At 36.7% G+C, this 18,307-nt stretch overlaps 1 protein-coding gene across 2 annotated transcripts in view; it reads right to left on the reverse strand.

The window, feature by feature from the left end:
* LOC118445202 (uncharacterized) overlaps positions 1-16,754 on the reverse strand; it is a 177,147-nt gene extending 160,393 nt beyond the window's left edge. For both annotated transcript variants that reach the window (XM_085662476.1, XM_035874294.2), the window contains exons 1-2: positions 16,349-16,754; positions 14,713-15,085 (exon numbers count right to left, since the gene is read on the reverse strand). The gene's annotated coding sequence lies outside the window, so the exon portion shown is untranslated. The remainder of the gene's footprint in view (positions 1-14,712; positions 15,086-16,348) is intronic.
* Positions 16,755-18,307: the final 1,553 nt, after the last annotated feature.

Genomic DNA, 18,307 nt, shown 5'->3' on the forward strand with positions numbered 1-18,307 from the left:
TCATCCCTATATCTTATATATCTACGATTTCATAAAATATTCAAATTTCATTCCCCTTTCCACTGTTGATCTTTGTTCTCCATCGCTGCTTGCAAATAAATAAATAAATCAATCAATCAATCAATCAACCAATCAATCAATCAATCAATCAATCAATGAAAAATGTAACAAATTTTTCGATCGACAAAAAAGAACTAGCGATCATGGTTATATATATACGAATTCCCAAAAGAATTTCAGAAAGGTAAAGAGAAACGTTTTTCTCGCATCTCCGAGCGGTGTTCGGGCAAAGCTACGAAATTCAAAGGTAAATTCAACGACGGAAAAAAGAAAAAGATAAAGAGAGAGAGAGAGAGAGAGAAGGTATCAGCAGACTACTCGTTACGGTTGCCTTTTAGTGATGTCAAAGCATCCCTTCATCCATGAACACGAACACGGCTTGGTATTTCTTCAAAAGAATAAAAATCGAGGCTTTACGATGGTATGTAACTGTACTTTAAAATGGATTGGTGTGCATGTATGTATGGATGTATGTGTATATTGGGGGGGGGGAGGGGATGAGTTAAGTATGTGTACGTAGGTACTGTAATGAATTTACACGACGTTTCGTTGGGAGTTTCAATCTTGTTTTCGCGCTTGCTCACCTTTGCCACGGCTAACTTCTTACATCGCGTTAACGAACGTATTTATACGGCTACGCTCACGTGCTCATTCGATGGAATCTCTCTCCCTCTCTCTCTCTCTCTCTCTCTCTGTCTGTCTCTCTTTCTCTCCCTTTCTCATAGAAATGAGTTCAAAGCCGAAGGGCAAGTTTGGTGTTCGAAGCACGAGGAAAAACAAGGAGATACCCGTGTGAGATCGTAATTTTCACACCACGAACATCCTCTCACACTCCAAGCTAACCCTTCCCACTTTCCTCGTGTCTTCGCTTCGAACGACGTTGGAAATTGATAACGGTGGTTCAACGTGTGTAAAGAAAGACGAAGAGAGAAAGGGAAAGGGAAAGAGAAAGAGAAAGAGAAAAAGAGAAAGAGAGAGAGAGGAGGCCAAAGAGCTGTGAAATTTAATTAGTCGAATAAACTGGATCAAGCTAGACCCGTTTGCCTTTCCTTCGTTAACTCATGCTCTTACGAGAAAGAGAAAGAGAGAGAGAGAGAGAGAGAGAGAGAGAAAGAGGAAAAATAAATTCACAAAAGAGCACGATCTTCGATAATATTAATAAAACGACCTGAAAAATATTTTTAGGGTTTTAGCGATTAAACGATACCGAATTCATAAAATGATCTTACAAATTTTCTAAATAAATCCTTAAAAATACATATAACTCGTCCTGAACGCGATAAGTTAAAAAAAAACGAGATTATTTAAAAAAAATTTTCTCTTTCTCTCTCTCTCTCTCTCTTTCTCCCTCTATGTCCCTTTCTCTTCCAATTTTCAATATCACTATATAGTATTTTTATTTTATTTTAAAAGAGATCCTTCGTGAATGTTTAACGTGCAAATCGTCGACAAACTATGTGGTTATGCTAAATAATTGATTAACTCGATACAACCGACGACAAGATGAGATTTATCATACATTTCTTATGTGTTCTATCAAGTCTTGTCAGAAAATGATGGAGGGGGAAAGAGAGAGAGAAGAGAGATAAAAAAAAAGAGTGATAGAAAGAAAGAAAAGTCAGAGTATATTTCCCCGAGGAGACTTAGACGTGGAAAAACTCATGGTGCCTAGGGCAAGAAAGGCGATGCCTTTAACGCGAGTCGTCGAGTTAAGGAAAATGACGAGAGCGATAGCGAACGAAGAAGAATCCAAGAAGGAAACGGATAGAGGATCGCCTTGGGCGTTAGAAACGAGGAGAGAGAGAGAGAAAGAGAAATAGGAACAGAAAAGTAGGAGAGGTCGTTTAAATTAGTCCGGAAGCTTCCGTAGAAATGAATTCAATAATTTAGCGAGTTGGAAGGTGAATATAAAGCGAATAAACCTGAACGTGTCCTCGAGAAAAGCCAACCGAAAATTCCAGCAACGACGAGAGCGATGCGCTCTCGAAATGCTTCACCTCGTTTCCAAAAGCTTTTCTCCTCCCTACCTAGTACCGCATTTACCTCGCCGCATATGCAGAAATATCGTGGATGTACGCGAGCTCGAAGATAATTTCGAAAAATCGGTTCAAGTACTTATGATTCGTGGGATCGATTTTTCAAATTATCATTTTTTTCTTTTTCTTTTTTTCCTTCTTTCCCATCTCTATATGAATTGGAAACAAAATAAGTAATCTGCTTTTCGTCATGAAGGATAAAAAAATATGAGAAAATGATAAATAGATGTTAAATGTTAATGAATGGAGGATAAAGAAGATAGTACATTATTCAATTACAATTAACAAGAATAAACGTAAAATTAAAAATCACTTACACGCAGTGTTAATTAGTCGGAAATAATATCATGAGATAATGTATAGTATAATCAAAGTCAAATTATTACTGTTACTTTGTGAATATCCAGTTTCCAATTGAATGCATAACAGGTTTGCTTGGGGAAAGGCACAATTTGCTTTGAAAAGGGATTAATGTAGAAGGCCTTTGTTCTCGAATTATTCGCCCGGCACAATTATCGAAATTCTAACAATTTGGTTATACAAAAAAAATAAGAGAATATCCTTTCAAAGAAAGAATCATACGAAGTAAAAAAAAAAGATTTGATATTTTTTTAAAAATTATAGCTTAATCGTGACATTTTTTCGTGAATCTTACATATGCACAGTTATGCTACCTTTTCGAGACTAATGTACCGCTAATACAGTCTAACGCTTTCGATGTAGCCATCAGAAGGAAACTTAATTTTATTTGCGAAGCAGCGAGAGGACCATCGAGTCTCTCTCTCTCTCTCTCTTCGTTACTCATTAGTTGAAAGAGTGGCGGAAAGACCGAGGCTCGTGTCTCGCGCAAACGAATTTTCTGAATTTTCCGTCTTCCACTTCGAATTAGAGACAGAGGCTAGGAGAGATATACGTTTCCGCGTTGATGAATAATTCCGTAAACGAAAATAAGCGGTGTAATGGCGCAATGAAAAACGAGAGGTAAGGGAAAATTTCAACTCTTACCGGCTGGAATAATACAATTTTCTAGTTGGACTCTTCCGAGAGAGACAGAGAGAGAGAGAGAGAGAACTAGCGCTTGTTAATGGCTTAATCTAACAAAAATGTCAAGGTCGCGAATTTACGTGAATATACTTCTCAAAATTTTACTCTGGATTCTAATCTAACACTCCATTGGGATACGAATTTCATTGTAAAAAAAAAAAAAAGGAATCGGCCAAAAAAAGATAAAAACAAAATGGATAATAAAAGTTCGTTAAAAACTCGAATTAATTAAAGACGAATTTACGTATTTATCGAAACGATCGGACGATCTATCCGAAAGTTTAATTGATTTAAAATTATCGGCAAACGGATCGCCGGAAAGAAGGAGACATGATCCTGATTGGCAGGTAGGATAACACTTTACAAAAGCGAATTTGATTACCCATGATCCTAACGCAAATAAAAGTATTTGGAGTCGTTCAAAGATGGAATATTAAATCACGTACCGACCGCAAAAAAATACGAAGCAAAAGAAAATCATTAAAGAAGTTTCTACGAATCGAAAAGGGAAGAGGAATTAAAATGTTGAGATGATTTTTTTTCTTTTTTGCTAGATATAAATAAATCCAGCATGAAATTTCATAATAACAAAATTAAGAAATCTAAAAGGGAAGCCACATGTTACCGGTCAACTTTAGCTGCTTGACGTACAACAAAAGAAACAGCTGACGTCATATCACTTTGGACTACTGGCCGTCCATCGTAAAACGTGAGGCAGGGGAAAACGACGACGACGACGACGACGAGGCAATCACGTCAAGAATGGCGACAAAGGACAACGACGGTGACGGCGACGGCGACGACGTTGGCTACGTTCGTGGCAAAAGGCGAGCAGCAAGTGAGCTCCGTATACGATGACGTTGAGAGCAAGCTTGGAAGAAGTAAAATGACTAAGGTTAACACTTACGCACGTATACGAACTCGTTCACTCTGACTTTCAACACATATATAACATACATACATACATACATACATACATATAGGAAGGAAGAGAGAGAAAAATGTTGTCCAAAGTAGAAGCTTCTCAAAAATTGCTGCGAAAAGTCGATGACTATGCCACGATAAAACTCGGCAACCCTAAGGCTACTACCGGCGGAACTTCACGCCATTAAAGATGTGCTCTTGCGGTTCGAACAATAGATAAAAGAGAGGATAGAGCATGCACTCTTTCTTTCTCTTTCTCTCTCTCTCTCTCTCTCTCTCTCTCTCTCTCTCTCTCTCTATCTCTATCTCTATGTATATGTATATATCTACTTCTTTCTATTTCCCACCATTTCTAGTCTCCAAGAGAGCACTACACTTTCCACCCCTTTTATTTATTTCGAGCCACCATTTTCTTCGCTATGACTACCCCTCTTCTGCAGTCCTTTCTTTATTTCTCCTCCCTCTCTCTCTCTCTCTCTCTCTCTCTCTCTCTATCTTTCTCTCTATTTCCTTGGTAGTATCCTTCACTACTTCGGTACCACCGATCGAGGTAGGTCACGTCTCTATTTTGTATTCCATCAAGCTCGCATCCATTCCAGGACCAAACAATGAGAAGCGTGCTCCTCCTTCATCTCTTCTCTATCGTCGAAGTTAAAGGGAAGAAGAGAGAGAAAGAGAAAGAGGGAGATAGAATGAGCAAATAGCCGAAAAGTTCTCTCGTCACCCTCTTTCTCTCTCGTACTCTCAATTGCTTCAATCCTTCTCTCTCTCTCTCTCTCTCTCTCTCTCTCTCTCTCTCTCTCTCTCTTAGTCTCTCTCTCTCTCTTTCTAGCTTCACACGTCGTCTCTTCATGTAATGCAAGGAGAAGCTAGGAATGTTTCGAGTTAGCACCGAAACGAGGCAACGCTTTATACAAAGAACTCATCTCCGATTTCAAATGCAAATGTCTACGGCATAGAAATCAGAAATGACCGGAAAAGGCTTGTTTCTACTTATATTTTTATCGATGGTCAAAATTATACTGAATCGAGCCATGCAATTTTATATTTCCGTACGTTGCAACGTTATAATTTTTATGCGATAAAGAATAAAAGAGAAAGAGAAATAAAAAATATATGCAAGAGTAATAAAAAGTATATAGAAACACATGTAATTTACTTACGTGAGATTTAAATAAATGGAGTGTAAATCAATTTCTCTCAATTGGCTTTGTACTGTATAAAGAATTTTATAAGTTTAGTCATAGCGTCATTTTGTACCACCTGACCCTTCCATTCTCTTGTCTATCTCTCTCTCTCTCTCTTTCTCTTTCTCTCACTATCCAACCAACTTTTAACTGCATCAGAGCTACGAACTTCCAAGCAAGCGTTACAACCGAAAGTTACTTGACTTCGCGTCTAATAAGAACCTACCCACGATAGGAAGTTCGAGGCTTTCGACTACGATAACGACGATGTTGTTGGAGTAACGGTCGAAAGTCCTCCATCCCTTTTCTATATACACTCGCTTCCCTACAACCATCCACCCCCAAACCCTTTTATTCGCTCATAAGAAAACAATGTACCTACACGTTCGACATTTCACGAAAAGTGATTCCAGTCACGCAATTCCAAAGGAAAAGTCATATCGTTAGAATTTAAAAGTAATAATTTGCAATGATCAATTTTACGAGACTTATTTTGATATAAATATACGAAGAAAATATCTTTCAAATGAAAAGACAAAAGTTTCAATATCTAAACATTTTTATCGAAAGATTTAAAGATATTCGTCACTATGTATAATCCGAATAAATCCAACGATCGCGTTGGGAATATACGCGAAAAAGAAACACTCGTTACGTGTCTTTCGATTCCACTAAAAATCTCATCCTCCGGTAATCAGACCGACGGAACAATTGTGCTTTCGTTGCATCGTAAAATGACGGGGCTGCATGTGAAAGGAATATGTAGGTACATACCTACATATAACGTTGAGAAAGTAAAAGGTAAGCGAACTAGCGTGTACATAAACGAAAGGAGAAGGAGAGGGAGAGGGAGAGGGAGAGGGAGAGGGAGAGGGAGAGGGAGAGAGAGAAAGAGAGAGAGTGATATGGGAAGAGAAACGAAGAGGAAGAAAAGGAAGGATAAAATCCTGACACGCGTCAGTCTCGTTTATCGTACGAGAAACGAGACGTGCACGTATCTAGGCCAGGCATTTATCGTAGTAATAAACATCTTTCTATATTTTCACCGTCGATCACGATGAATTTAGAACGAATTTATGAAAAAGAGAAATATGGATCTTGATGGTATGGATAGAAGATCATGAAATATTACAACAATCTTTCGATTTTGTCAAAGAGATTACTTAATTAATTAACACAACTAAACTTTCTTCAACTAAATAAAATTTAGTTTCTGTTTTAATATCAAATTCTATTTACAGCTTGATCCAAAAGTTTGGATCTTTTATCCAATTCACTTGATAGAAAGTACGACTTCACTATCGATTTATCTGTTCCCCTAACATATATACATACATACACACATACATATATAGACGATATGTAATACTAACATGCATGTATAGGTAGAGGTGTACTATATACGAAAAGATGCTTTTATACATGCTACGATCTACGAGCCGAGCTTTTAGGCGATCTCCGACCTACGGTTACCATCAGCGAAATTGCAAGCTCTCCTTTGTATTCGTCCCGTGCACTCGTTCGATCTCTCCCTTCTCAATTTTTAGTGACATAAATATAACAACGCGGCACTCTCGACGTCGGCTTAAGTTGAAAATAATGGAAGGATACTGGGAAAAGGCCATCTCCTCCTGACGTTCCTACGTTTTTCAGGATCATACATTGTTTCATCGCACTTTACAATTATATTTTACGATCGATAAGTGTCTGTGCTATAACTATCTCATCGCATACTTTAAAACATCTCGAAAAACTTGAAAAATCCTACTGTAGGTTGTAAACGAATGTAAAGCAAAATAGAAAGAGAAAAAAACACAATGAAAGAGAAAGAGAGAGAGATAGAGAGAGAGAGAGAGATAGAGAGAGAAAGAGAGGAGCAGAAACGAGCGTGCGACTTAAATAATCCATCTCCATTTGCGAGTTACAAGTACATACGAATGCTTCTAACCGAGTTTGTTCGTCGGTATTCCGTAGTCGCGTCGAACAATGTGTGAAATATAAAAGCAGATAGAGAAAGGGAGATATAGATGTCACGAAGCATGTACTTGAATGTGCGAGAAAGAGAGAAACTTCAGTAATATCGTAACTCGTTACTTTCATCGGTATACCTAACCCAGTTGTCAAATCATATAGTTTGCTTTTAACTCGTTCAACGGTACATCACCTCCCAACCTTCCTCAACCCTCTCCTCCTCCCTCCCCTCCTCCCCCTGCCTCATTTCTCTTTCTCTTTCTCTTTCCAATCCTTTCCATGTGAAATATATCCGACATATGCAAACAATCTCCAGTATCCGAGAAACTTTACGTTCTGCAAGTCAAACACGACGAATACGCTCATATTTTAATAATACTTCTCGTGGACAATATCTAACGTTAGCTACTTCGAGATAACCAATACTTGGCAACTTGAAAAAAAAAAAAAACAACTTAAAAAACTTTTATAAATAATTTGTGAAATAATTTAATCGAATCGATGCAATTTTTTATTTTGTAGAATTGGTTTCATATCGAACGATCAAAGAGAAATATTCAAGTATTCGATTTTAAATGAAATACCTTCTATACGAATTTACGTGTTTTTAGTGTTTTAAACCAACGATGGTAATATATATCGTTGTTATTTGTTTAGAGAATTAATTGCCGGTGAAACGATCGTCGTTCGACACGAGGAAAGACTTATCGAGATAGAGAAAGTTCGAAAAGCCGAGACGGATCGATGGTAAGAGAGTAGCGCGTGCCATTTAACGATAAAAATCCTTCGAGAGGCCGATGGTGAACGCCGAGACGATCGTTTAAAGAACGTAAATCGAAGAGTACCGGCTGAGAGGGTTTTCAAATTAGTGGACTACGTTTAATCAACGGGAATCGTAAATTTAACCGCGGTACTCGTTAGCGTCTATCGAACTCTCTAACGAAAAAGAAAAAGAAAAAGCAAAGAAATAAAGTGAAAAAAAAGAGAGAAGAGAAAAGAGAATTTCTGTTCTGTACGAACGATTTTCAGGCTCGAGAATCATAGCCAACGTGGTAAACGAAGAGAAGAAAAGTGAGTAGAAAAGAAAAGAAAGAAAAGAAAAAAACAAAAACGAGGAAAAGTAACAAAAACGAAAGAAAAAAAAAAGGAGGAAACGAAGAAAAGATATAGTAAAGAATTATTGTAAAAAGATACTATAGAAGAGAACTCGAACAAAAAAATAATAAAAAGAACAGGTGGAACGTTTCGCGAACAGAGTGCGAGAGTCAAAACTTTCGAAGGGTGAAAGTCGCGAGCGTTGGCACTTTTTTAATTAAACTTTCCGCTTACCCCCCTTCTCTCTTCCATCGACCTTGCGGATATTCCACGCAATGGCCGCTGATGCGACCGCACGAAGACCACCGTCGTGGCCACGCGAATGTGGGCTTGAGAACTCTCTGGAATTTATTAAAAAAAGAAAAGAAAAGAAAAAAGAAAAAAATGAAAAAAGAAAAAAAGAAAAATGGCAAAAATGACAAAAAAAAAATAGATATGATGTGTGAGAGAATAATTTCCAAATTCTACTCGGTCGAAGGGAAACCACACGTTGAATTAATTTTCATTCTTGCTAAACCAGTATGATAAAGCACGATTATTGTATTCTAGCATCACGTTATTCGACGCATGAAAACTCCGTTGGGGTTTTACCGTTGAAACGACCAACATTCTCTGCTCTTGTTGTTTAACACGTTGACTGCTTTTGCCAATCCTGCATAAATCAATAGGTATTATCTATCTAATATTTTATCGGGTGATGTTATTTTTTTAACAAGAATATGATATACAAAAAGAATGAAAGACTTAACCCAAATATCTTTCACTTTTTTTTCATGTTAAAAAGAAGATATAAAACTAAGTAAATCTTGTAAAAAATATTTGAGTGACCTACTTTATTTTGCAGATACATACACACACACATACACACATATATATATATACATATAGAATTTACGATATAATATTTACCATATACTCAAACATTTCTCTTTTCATCGAATCAATAAAAGATTAAAAATAATGATACGATTAAGAAGCAAGGGTTCAAAGAAAGGCGTTAAAAAAGGTTAAAACGGTCGTGATAACGAGATGAAAAGATAAGAGTACTAAAAGCAAGAAGGGTGGCGTCCGCGTCGTGAGACGAGAGTCAAGGGTTCGTCCGAAAAAGGAAGAAATGCCGTGGGCGGCATGTAAGAGATGCACCAGCCTGGAATAGCGATGAAAGTCGAAAGGTTAAGCGCCTTATGGGATTCCACGGGTTCGAAACGTTTCGTGAGAAAAGTGTCATTTATGTCGACGTGCCTCGCGTGCTAGGAACCGCGAAAAAGGCATCACTGATGTTTATCACTGAAAAATAGGCTTTCGACGACGACGACGACGAAAACGTCGAGGAGAGTGCGATAAAAGGGAAAATGTTGCTCATAACATGAAAGTGGACTTTTGACGATCCAAAAACGAAAGAAACAAAGTCACCTTCTTCTTCTAAAAATAAAAGAAAATGATTAAAATATTTAAGGTTACGTGTCACATTTTTTATGGAATTAAAGACATTCTATATATTCTGAGCATCGTCAATTGAATGTAATTAAAATATGGTAGTGAAGGAAACATAAAATTTATTCACCTGAAAGGGGACATACTTCATAAAGATTCTCAGTGTTTCTCTTGAACCACCTGTTATCAGGAAATAGTGTCATTATTAAGAGATTATGATTCCACAGATTTAACCACGATATAATACGTGCGAGCGCGCGAGCGCATTGTACATAAGTACGCACATAGATATGCACGTTATATGTGCATACGATGGTAACAATAAATAGAGGAGAGAGCACGAGAACAATGCGACCTACTCGATATGTAATAAATACTTAATGAACAGTCGTGGGTGTCGATATACCCGGGGCTCACTTTCCGCCAATTATCGATTCGATCGAACCACCGACGCCGCCACCACTACCACCAATACTACTACCATCCCCTACGCGTAAAGAGAGGAAGAGAGAGGGGGAGGAAGGGGAAGAGAAAGAGAGAGAGAGAGAGAGAGAGAGGAAGAGAGAGTCATACACATACATCTCTCCAAGAGATAATACCAGCGAACTCGTCGTCGGCAAACGGGTAAATGCGTTATCCAGCATAAATTCGTCGAAAACGTCATGCCATTAATCTTACGTGATTAATGTCCATTTATCGATCGAACTACCCTCTTCTTCCTACCCTGTAACATCCCTCACATAGCCACGCGAAAAGCGCATCGAATATATTCGAGAGAGTACTCTTCTCCTCTTTCTTTACTCGAGCTTTATATCCAAAGTTCAAAAGTCGATATTCTCTCTCTCTCTCTCTCTCTCTCTCTCTCTCTCTCTTTTCCACCTTTTCCCAGCTTCTTTCTAAAACGAAAACGTCTCTGCGATAGGACCAATAATAACAACGGAAGAATGTAACAACAACGACAATAATAACAAAACAACCACAATGTAACGTTACAACAACGTTAACGATGAAAACAAAACAGACAGCGACAGGTTCGCCGCAAAACCGGTAGATCGATTCGTTTCCGTCGAGGCTTGCATCCCACGAAGCGAGTCTCGAAATACCATCACCACTACCACCACCATCACCACCACTAACACCATCACTATCGCACTATTTTCCTATTTTATCTTGAATAAATCTCAAGGATAACGAGCGTAACCGCATCCAAGACATTTTCAATCCTTTCTGAATTTTTTTATCTTGTTCCTTTTCTTTGCTCGTTGTATAATTTTTCTATTCTTTTTTCTCATTGTTATTACATCGTATTTATCCTGATTTATATTTCTTTATGATCTGTCCTTTTTGTAAAAAAAAAAAAAAAAAAAAAAAGAAGAAGAAAATAAGACGGATAAATGGAATTACTATTTTACTATAATATATGTATTCGATTATTTATTTCAAAATATTTTAAATATCTTGTAATCGTTATATAGAAAACGTATAAGGTTTAGCTTGAAATGAACGCGCGAGAAATAAAATAATCGGATGAGAAAAAAAATCGTACCGCGAGTACCGACCGATTTACGAGAGAAGGTTTAAAAGCTCATGCATTTCGATAAAAAAAAAAAAATAAAAAATAAAAAATAAAAAAAAAAGTGTGGAGAGAAAAAAGAAAAAAAAATACAAAGCTTGTATAGGAGAGATCGGCGATCGAATTAAAACCTAGCATCGCTAGCTAACTTTTCATCCAACTTTTTTTCTTTTTTCTTTTCTCTCTTTTTATTTGTTCGATTCATCCCTTTCTCCTATCGCCTTCTCTTTCTCCCTCCCTCCCTCTCTCTCTCTCTCTCTCATTCCCTTTTTCTTTCTTTCTATTTCCCTTTCACTCATTCTCATTGCAGGGAAAAAGCACGTGATCAGAATGTTCATTGGTAATTCAGTGCGATCGTAGAGGTTGAAGAAGAAGTTCCCTAGAGAAGTCGACGTAGTGGTCGAATGAAGATAGGAAAAGTCGCGAGCTACCGGAAGCTCGCTGAAAATTGCTTCGAAATCGACGTAGGTAAAACGAAGGGAGGAACTATCTCGAACGTTGGACTTTCAAAGTGAATGTGCAAGAGAGCTTCTTCGGGGAAAGTGTTGCGGTTGAGAGAAGAAAGAAGTTGAGAGTAAAGATGTTCTTGCTTCGAAGAGATTAAAATAGAAGAAGGAGAAAGAGAGAAAGAGAGAGAAAAGGAATGATTTCCTATTCAACAAAGATCACTCGGAAGCTGCAAGCTTTACGTATAATGAAAATTCGTACATTTCAAAGCAGTAGCAGAAGAAGACAGATAGAGAAAGAGAGTCGATTACTTTGATTTGAAAAATGTTGTTCAACATTACGGGAAAATGATGAATAAAACAAGAATCATAACGGTACTTCTTTTTCAAAGGAGTCTTTTTTTAATTCATGTCGATAAATCGAATATTCCAAAAGAAATGATGCTTTCCCGGTATTTGAAAAGCTCGACCTCAATGATCAAAGCTCAGTGAAAAGAGAAGATGCTCGATGGCAGTATTATTCGTAGAATGGGACAGCCAGGAAATTCAAAAGCGTATGTTTGTCGTGTCCACTTGATGATCACTTCCCGGAATTGGCCTCATGTCACCAAGAGAATTTCAGGAGTCTTCTCTCTTGTGGTCTTGTCGTAAGGGAATTCACTAAAATTAAATTAGAGAAGCTTCTCTAGATTTCTCTCTCTCACATTCGCTCTCTCTCTCTCTCTCTCTCTTCCTAACTTTTACTGTAAAATCTTGAAAAACATTTTGGGTAAGCATGATCGAATATATCATTTCAAAGACTCTCATTACGAATGTAAGAAGACTTAAAGTGGATATTTATCGCAACTATTTTTCTTACCCTCGAAAACTTCTGAAAATCCAACCAGTCTATTGCTACGTACAGAGAAAGCAACGCTGACGAGGCAAAATCACGTCGAACGCTTTTCTACAACTTTGAAAAACTTGCTCGAGCTTCGAAGGAAACTCTCTGAAAATTGTCTGATTCAACTCGCTCTCTCGAAATACGAAAAACAGGGATGAGCACTCTAACTCGAGACTCTTCGTTCGACAGCACGCGATATAACTATTCGAATTAACGATAAAAAGTTCATTCAGAAGATTATACTATTTCTTTGTACAAAAAAAAAAAAAAAAAAGAAAAAAAAAAAAAAAAAAAAAAAAAAAAGAAACTTTCCGGTGTCTACGATGAAATCTCTCACGAAATATCGACCGTAAAAAGAAATCCTATTATCTCATGTACCTAATCCAAAGATAGTAGTATCTCTTCTTGCACGTGATAACGAAAAAAAAAAAAGAAAAAAAAAACGATTTGATGAAATCATTCCAGACGACGAAGTCATAAAATATTCGTGAGGAAACAGAGCCAGCGAACTTTATCATCGTTGAAAGCTGTCGTGAAAAATGTCGACGTGTTCGATCGTCTAATCTTTCATCTCGATCCAACATTGAAATTATAGAGCTTTAGATATGTTTCATGCATTATTTTTCTTTAAATCATATTATATTTAACATATAATTGTTATGTTAGATTTTAAATCTTTTATATCATATAAATGGAAGTACAATGAACTTGTATTAGAATATTTATCTTAAGAGATTTGAATTTTGTCACGGTTTAAAAACTATCGAGATTTCTCGTATTCACGCTATATCGTAAATTCACTTAAATTGAGGCCTATTTAACGTCGCCGCAAAACTTCCGAAAAAGAAGGAAAAGAGAGAGCCGAGGATACGCTAAGGTATATCCCTTGGATGCTTTCCAGTAGGATGCCCGTGGCAGCAGATTTTGGGAAAGCTTTCGGAATGGTAGAACGATCGTGAGCTTGGTATTACAGATATTAGCGTCGCCAGTAACTCTTTCGAAACGGCCTTGGCACGTTCAGCGAGCGTAGCAACTTTACCTCCTGCTTTTTAAGTAAGGCCCATGTTAAATATCGTATATCGCAAACGTATCGATAAATGTGCCAGCGGCGTGATTTTTAACACCATCCTTTCCCTTTCAAAATCTTCATATAATATGAAGGCATAATTCAGTTCAAATGCTGAAACCTCAATTCTTTGTTTTTCTCCCTTAAGTTCATCGAACTTAATATACTTTAACTTAATATACTTAATATAACTTTATATCTTTCATTTTATCCATTTATTATGCCTTGCACGTAAGACGAAATCAATCTTGCAAAGTCGACGATGCTTTTTCCAAAACAAAACTGACGAACTCGGTCGGATTTAAAAAAAAAGAAAAGATAAAAAAAAAAGTAGAAGAAAAAGAAAAAACATTGAAATAGGTCAACAAAGCAGAAGACGTAAAAGGAAGCAAGAGAGAGAGAGAGAGAGATAAAGGAAGATGAAGTAGAGGATACTTCGATGAAGTTTCACAGTAGAAAGAGAGAAATAAAGATCCCATCTAAATCTCACGTCTCTAACGGTTTTAAAAAGAATTCGAGACACTATCTTTCCTTTGCAACTTCATCGACCTAGTTTAATAGACTCGAGAGTGTGATGATTTTGTAGCTACGAAAAAGAATGATAATTTATAAACTGATGAGTTCTCACTCCGACTGATTAATTGATACACCGGTGTACTACATACGCGCATATATTCACATGTATAAAATCAGTGAGAGAAAAAGGTAAAACGTTGCCACGGAGAATCGATCTTCGAACAATTGTTACGTGAAACAATTCGCTGCAGCCGCTGAGCAATAATCTCCTACGAGCAATCTCGTAATTCAGCGTAAAATAACAGATGCGAATAACAGCGTTCGGTAAACGTGATTATTTGGTAAACGTCAGGAATGTAGACGACGAGTCCGCGGTCATAAATCGAAGAAAATTTAATGCAACGCGAATTCAAAGCGAAATTAACTATAGAAAACTCGATCTGGGCTTTAAAGTTAAACAGATATGAGAAAACTTACCCCGATGCTTTTCAATTTCGACCTTTTCTCACGAGAAATCTCCGTCTTTCTTCCTTCCCTTTCAATGAACTTCAGAGTCTTGGATTATCCGTTGTTTTTACGACGTTGCTTTTATCCGACACGTTCTCTCATTGCTCACTCATTAAAAAAAGAAACTCTAAAGTTCAGTCAATCAGTTAGTTAGTCAGTCAGTTAGTAAGTCAATCGATCAATTCAGCCGGAGTAAAAACATCGAAATATCTCGAAAGTTTATCACAGTCACTTTGACATCGCAGTAACACTGTCTTTTTTTCAGATATCACGACGATAATTGAAATTAGTTCGACGTTTCACTATTTGAAATGGATTTCAAAGGAATTCACCAGTCATAAAACTAAAAGAAAACAAGAAAACAATGTGCGTATATACATATACATATAATGTGCATGATGTACATGACTATCCAATGGGGATGAAATTAAACAGGATTCTTCTGGACGAATCAATCAAATTTCCTGGATATTATCGCATACATAGAAATGATCGAATGAGATTTCTATTAACTGACACGAAGAGTACTCGTTAAATTAATTAATCATTCGATACGCGTAGTGAAGCCAATTTCCTAGCGACAAATGCAACTTTTCTTTTCCATCAGTGGACCTCGAAGCGACTCTCGCGTGGTTGCGCTTTCACGAGTCAATTCATCGACCAGCAATGTCGAGTACCTACTTTAATTGCGAATTATCGCCTTGTTGCAAAATTCTATCGCGCTCTACTACCCTTGAAATAATTTACATGCGATATGTGTAGATACATATACACATATACATATACATATAGACGTACTACGTAGATAGATAAATGCATAACCGATGCAAATGCATTGATTACGTGTCTGTTACGCTCTTTGTTATCTCCGATAGGGGAAAAAAATATTGCATTCTTTACCCTAGTTTTCCATTCAAAAAATAGACAAGTTGGATATTCGATTCTACAAACACTGAAAGTTCTCTTTTACCGTATTCTATACAATAATGGTTGGGTCGATAATTAACTTTTCTTTCTTTTTTTTAATAAAACGAACGCGGATAAAAAAACCTACAGCAGTTGCTATTTTTGCTTATTCTTCATGCTCGAGATTGTAATTTTTAAGGCAAGTATAAACTGATGAAAAATAATTCAACGATATTGAGATGGAATATGAAACTTTGTATCTTTTGTAATATTGGAAATATATAAGGGCCATTAATTACAAGTAAATTTTAGAAATCAATGAAATTAAGTTAAATCTATCGCAAAATAACCAATTGCTGTACGAAACGAGAAAATGAATGAAATAGACGAATGTACGAATGATACACGAGAGAATTCTAACAGCAGCCTAGATACATCAAGGTCATTGTCGAGTAAGAACAACGACCTAGTGGATGCGATTGAACCTCTCCTTCTGGATTAAACGGTACTTGGATTGGATTCGAATTTGCGCGGGTAAATTGAACGACGTGTCTACACGATTCTCCTACTATCGAAAACACACCCTTCTGTTCTAACCCTGTCGTATTGTCTATCTCGATGAACAATGTCCGAGAAAATAAAAAGAAAAAAAAATATACAATAACAAAAATAATTAATTATTTAAGAAGAATGCACACACTTTTCAAAACACGCACAGAATGTTTCACTGTGAGTTCACACACGCACAAATCGATCCGATAATTTGCACCATCTTTCTAATCCTCTTCTATCTATCTATCTCTAACACCCTCGTTCTCGATCATTTATTAAAGTGAAAAGCGACAGATAAAATGGTCACCAAAAAAATTAAAAGGTACAATATTAAAAATTCAATTCGAACGAACTCCAACACTTGTCCATTGAAAATGAGGAATAAGAAGAAGAAGAAAAAGAAGAAGAAAAGGAAAAAGAAGAAGAGACAAAAAATACAATAGAAACGGTAGAAAAAGAAGGTAAAAAAGCGTTTCTTTAGAAACGTCAAAACGATGCTCGCATTTGACAATTCGAAAGGATAGACCACGCAACCAGAGTATGCACTAACACGAAGTAAACACGGCGGAAGCGGAGCGAGCAATGGTGGAAAGCTGCGAGTTTGCAATTCGCGAATCCCCACTACCAGCGAGCATAGGCGAGCTCATCCGAACGACGCCGACGTCAAACGAAGGTCAATGCACGCTAGGAGAACGGTCTCGGTATAGTACCAGACAATTAATCGCGGGAAATATAATGCTGGATCGATAAGTTTCGTTTCTCTTTCTCCCCATGACAACAATACGAGAAAACACATTTACCCTCGGCCACTAATAACATTCCCTTGCTCATAACCCCCTTCCCAACCCTTTTCCCATCCTATTCCAAGCCTACGTTCACGAAATCTTCAAATTCGTGAAAAATAATTATGAAATAATTTACATAATTTCCCATCTATCCTATTTCGCATTGTGCGAAACAAATAATAATTATACAATTATTACGTCGTAAAAACTATTACGTACAAAATCATCCTAACGCTAGCAGGGGTGTAATTTCACTCCCTCGAAAATATCATCACTAATCGTACAAACCAGTGGTATAGTGTTATAGGTGGTTAAAGCTATATGCAAGGTACTTTTCAGGATGTCGATTTGTTGCGATCATGGCTGAAACAGATTAAACATTTGATTAAGAAATGTCAATATAACAAAAGCAACGTTCCAGGAACTGTACCACGTGGGAGCCAAACAGGATTGTCCATGGTTGATCCAGCAATGTTAATCTGAAACAGAAAGAAGATAAATTAGTTATATTATAATTGTAAACTGTATCTACACGTATGTACGTATGACAACATACGAGAAAAGGATAGATAATCCAACGATGTTCACCTAAAACAAAAAGGATATATTAATTATCTTTTAATTGTAAACAAAACATATAAACACATGCAGGTAGAAATGCACGTCCATTGAACGTGCTGGCAGATGCATTTTTTATTTTCTAACCATATCTACTCTTCTTTCCTTTTGCTTATAAAAATAAATCAAATCTGAATAAAAAGTTAATGACTCTCAAAGTTTACTCGGAGAATAAAAGCAAAAATAAAAAAAGAAACAAAAAGTGAAATTATCTAAACGTATTTATCACGAAGATGAATGTAATATACTCGACCAGAGAAAGGAAAAATTTTTAGATCTTAAAATTTACTGAAACGGTAGAATATATACGTATTTAGTTAAACGTTTTTAAAGCGAACAAAAAATGTGTATAAAAAAAAAAAAAGAATGAAAACTCCAACGCATTGAAATAATATGCATTGAATAAAACATACACGATCTTTAAAGTACTTTGAAAACATACTATTATTCCTGATATCTAAATGTATACTATCCTAACAATTGTGCATCTGTTGCATCTGATGATTGTAGCACGTATTTCACATGCCAAGGAGATGGAATGGTCCATCATCTCCGTCAACGATGATTATTAATGACGAGCAAAATGACTACGTAATAAAATATAAATAAAAAATAAGACCACAAGCCATTAACGAAGGGTACAACATGTCGACACCTTTGAATAATAACTCGTAGTCGATAGTTGCCCTCTTGAGCCACAATTT

The sequence above is a fragment of the Vespa mandarinia genome, chromosome 18 (genome assembly GCF_050613455.1).
Source record: "Vespa mandarinia isolate Hongniang chromosome 18, ASM5061345v1, whole genome shotgun sequence".
NCBI classification, from domain to species: Eukaryota; Metazoa; Arthropoda; class Insecta; order Hymenoptera; family Vespidae; genus Vespa; species Vespa mandarinia.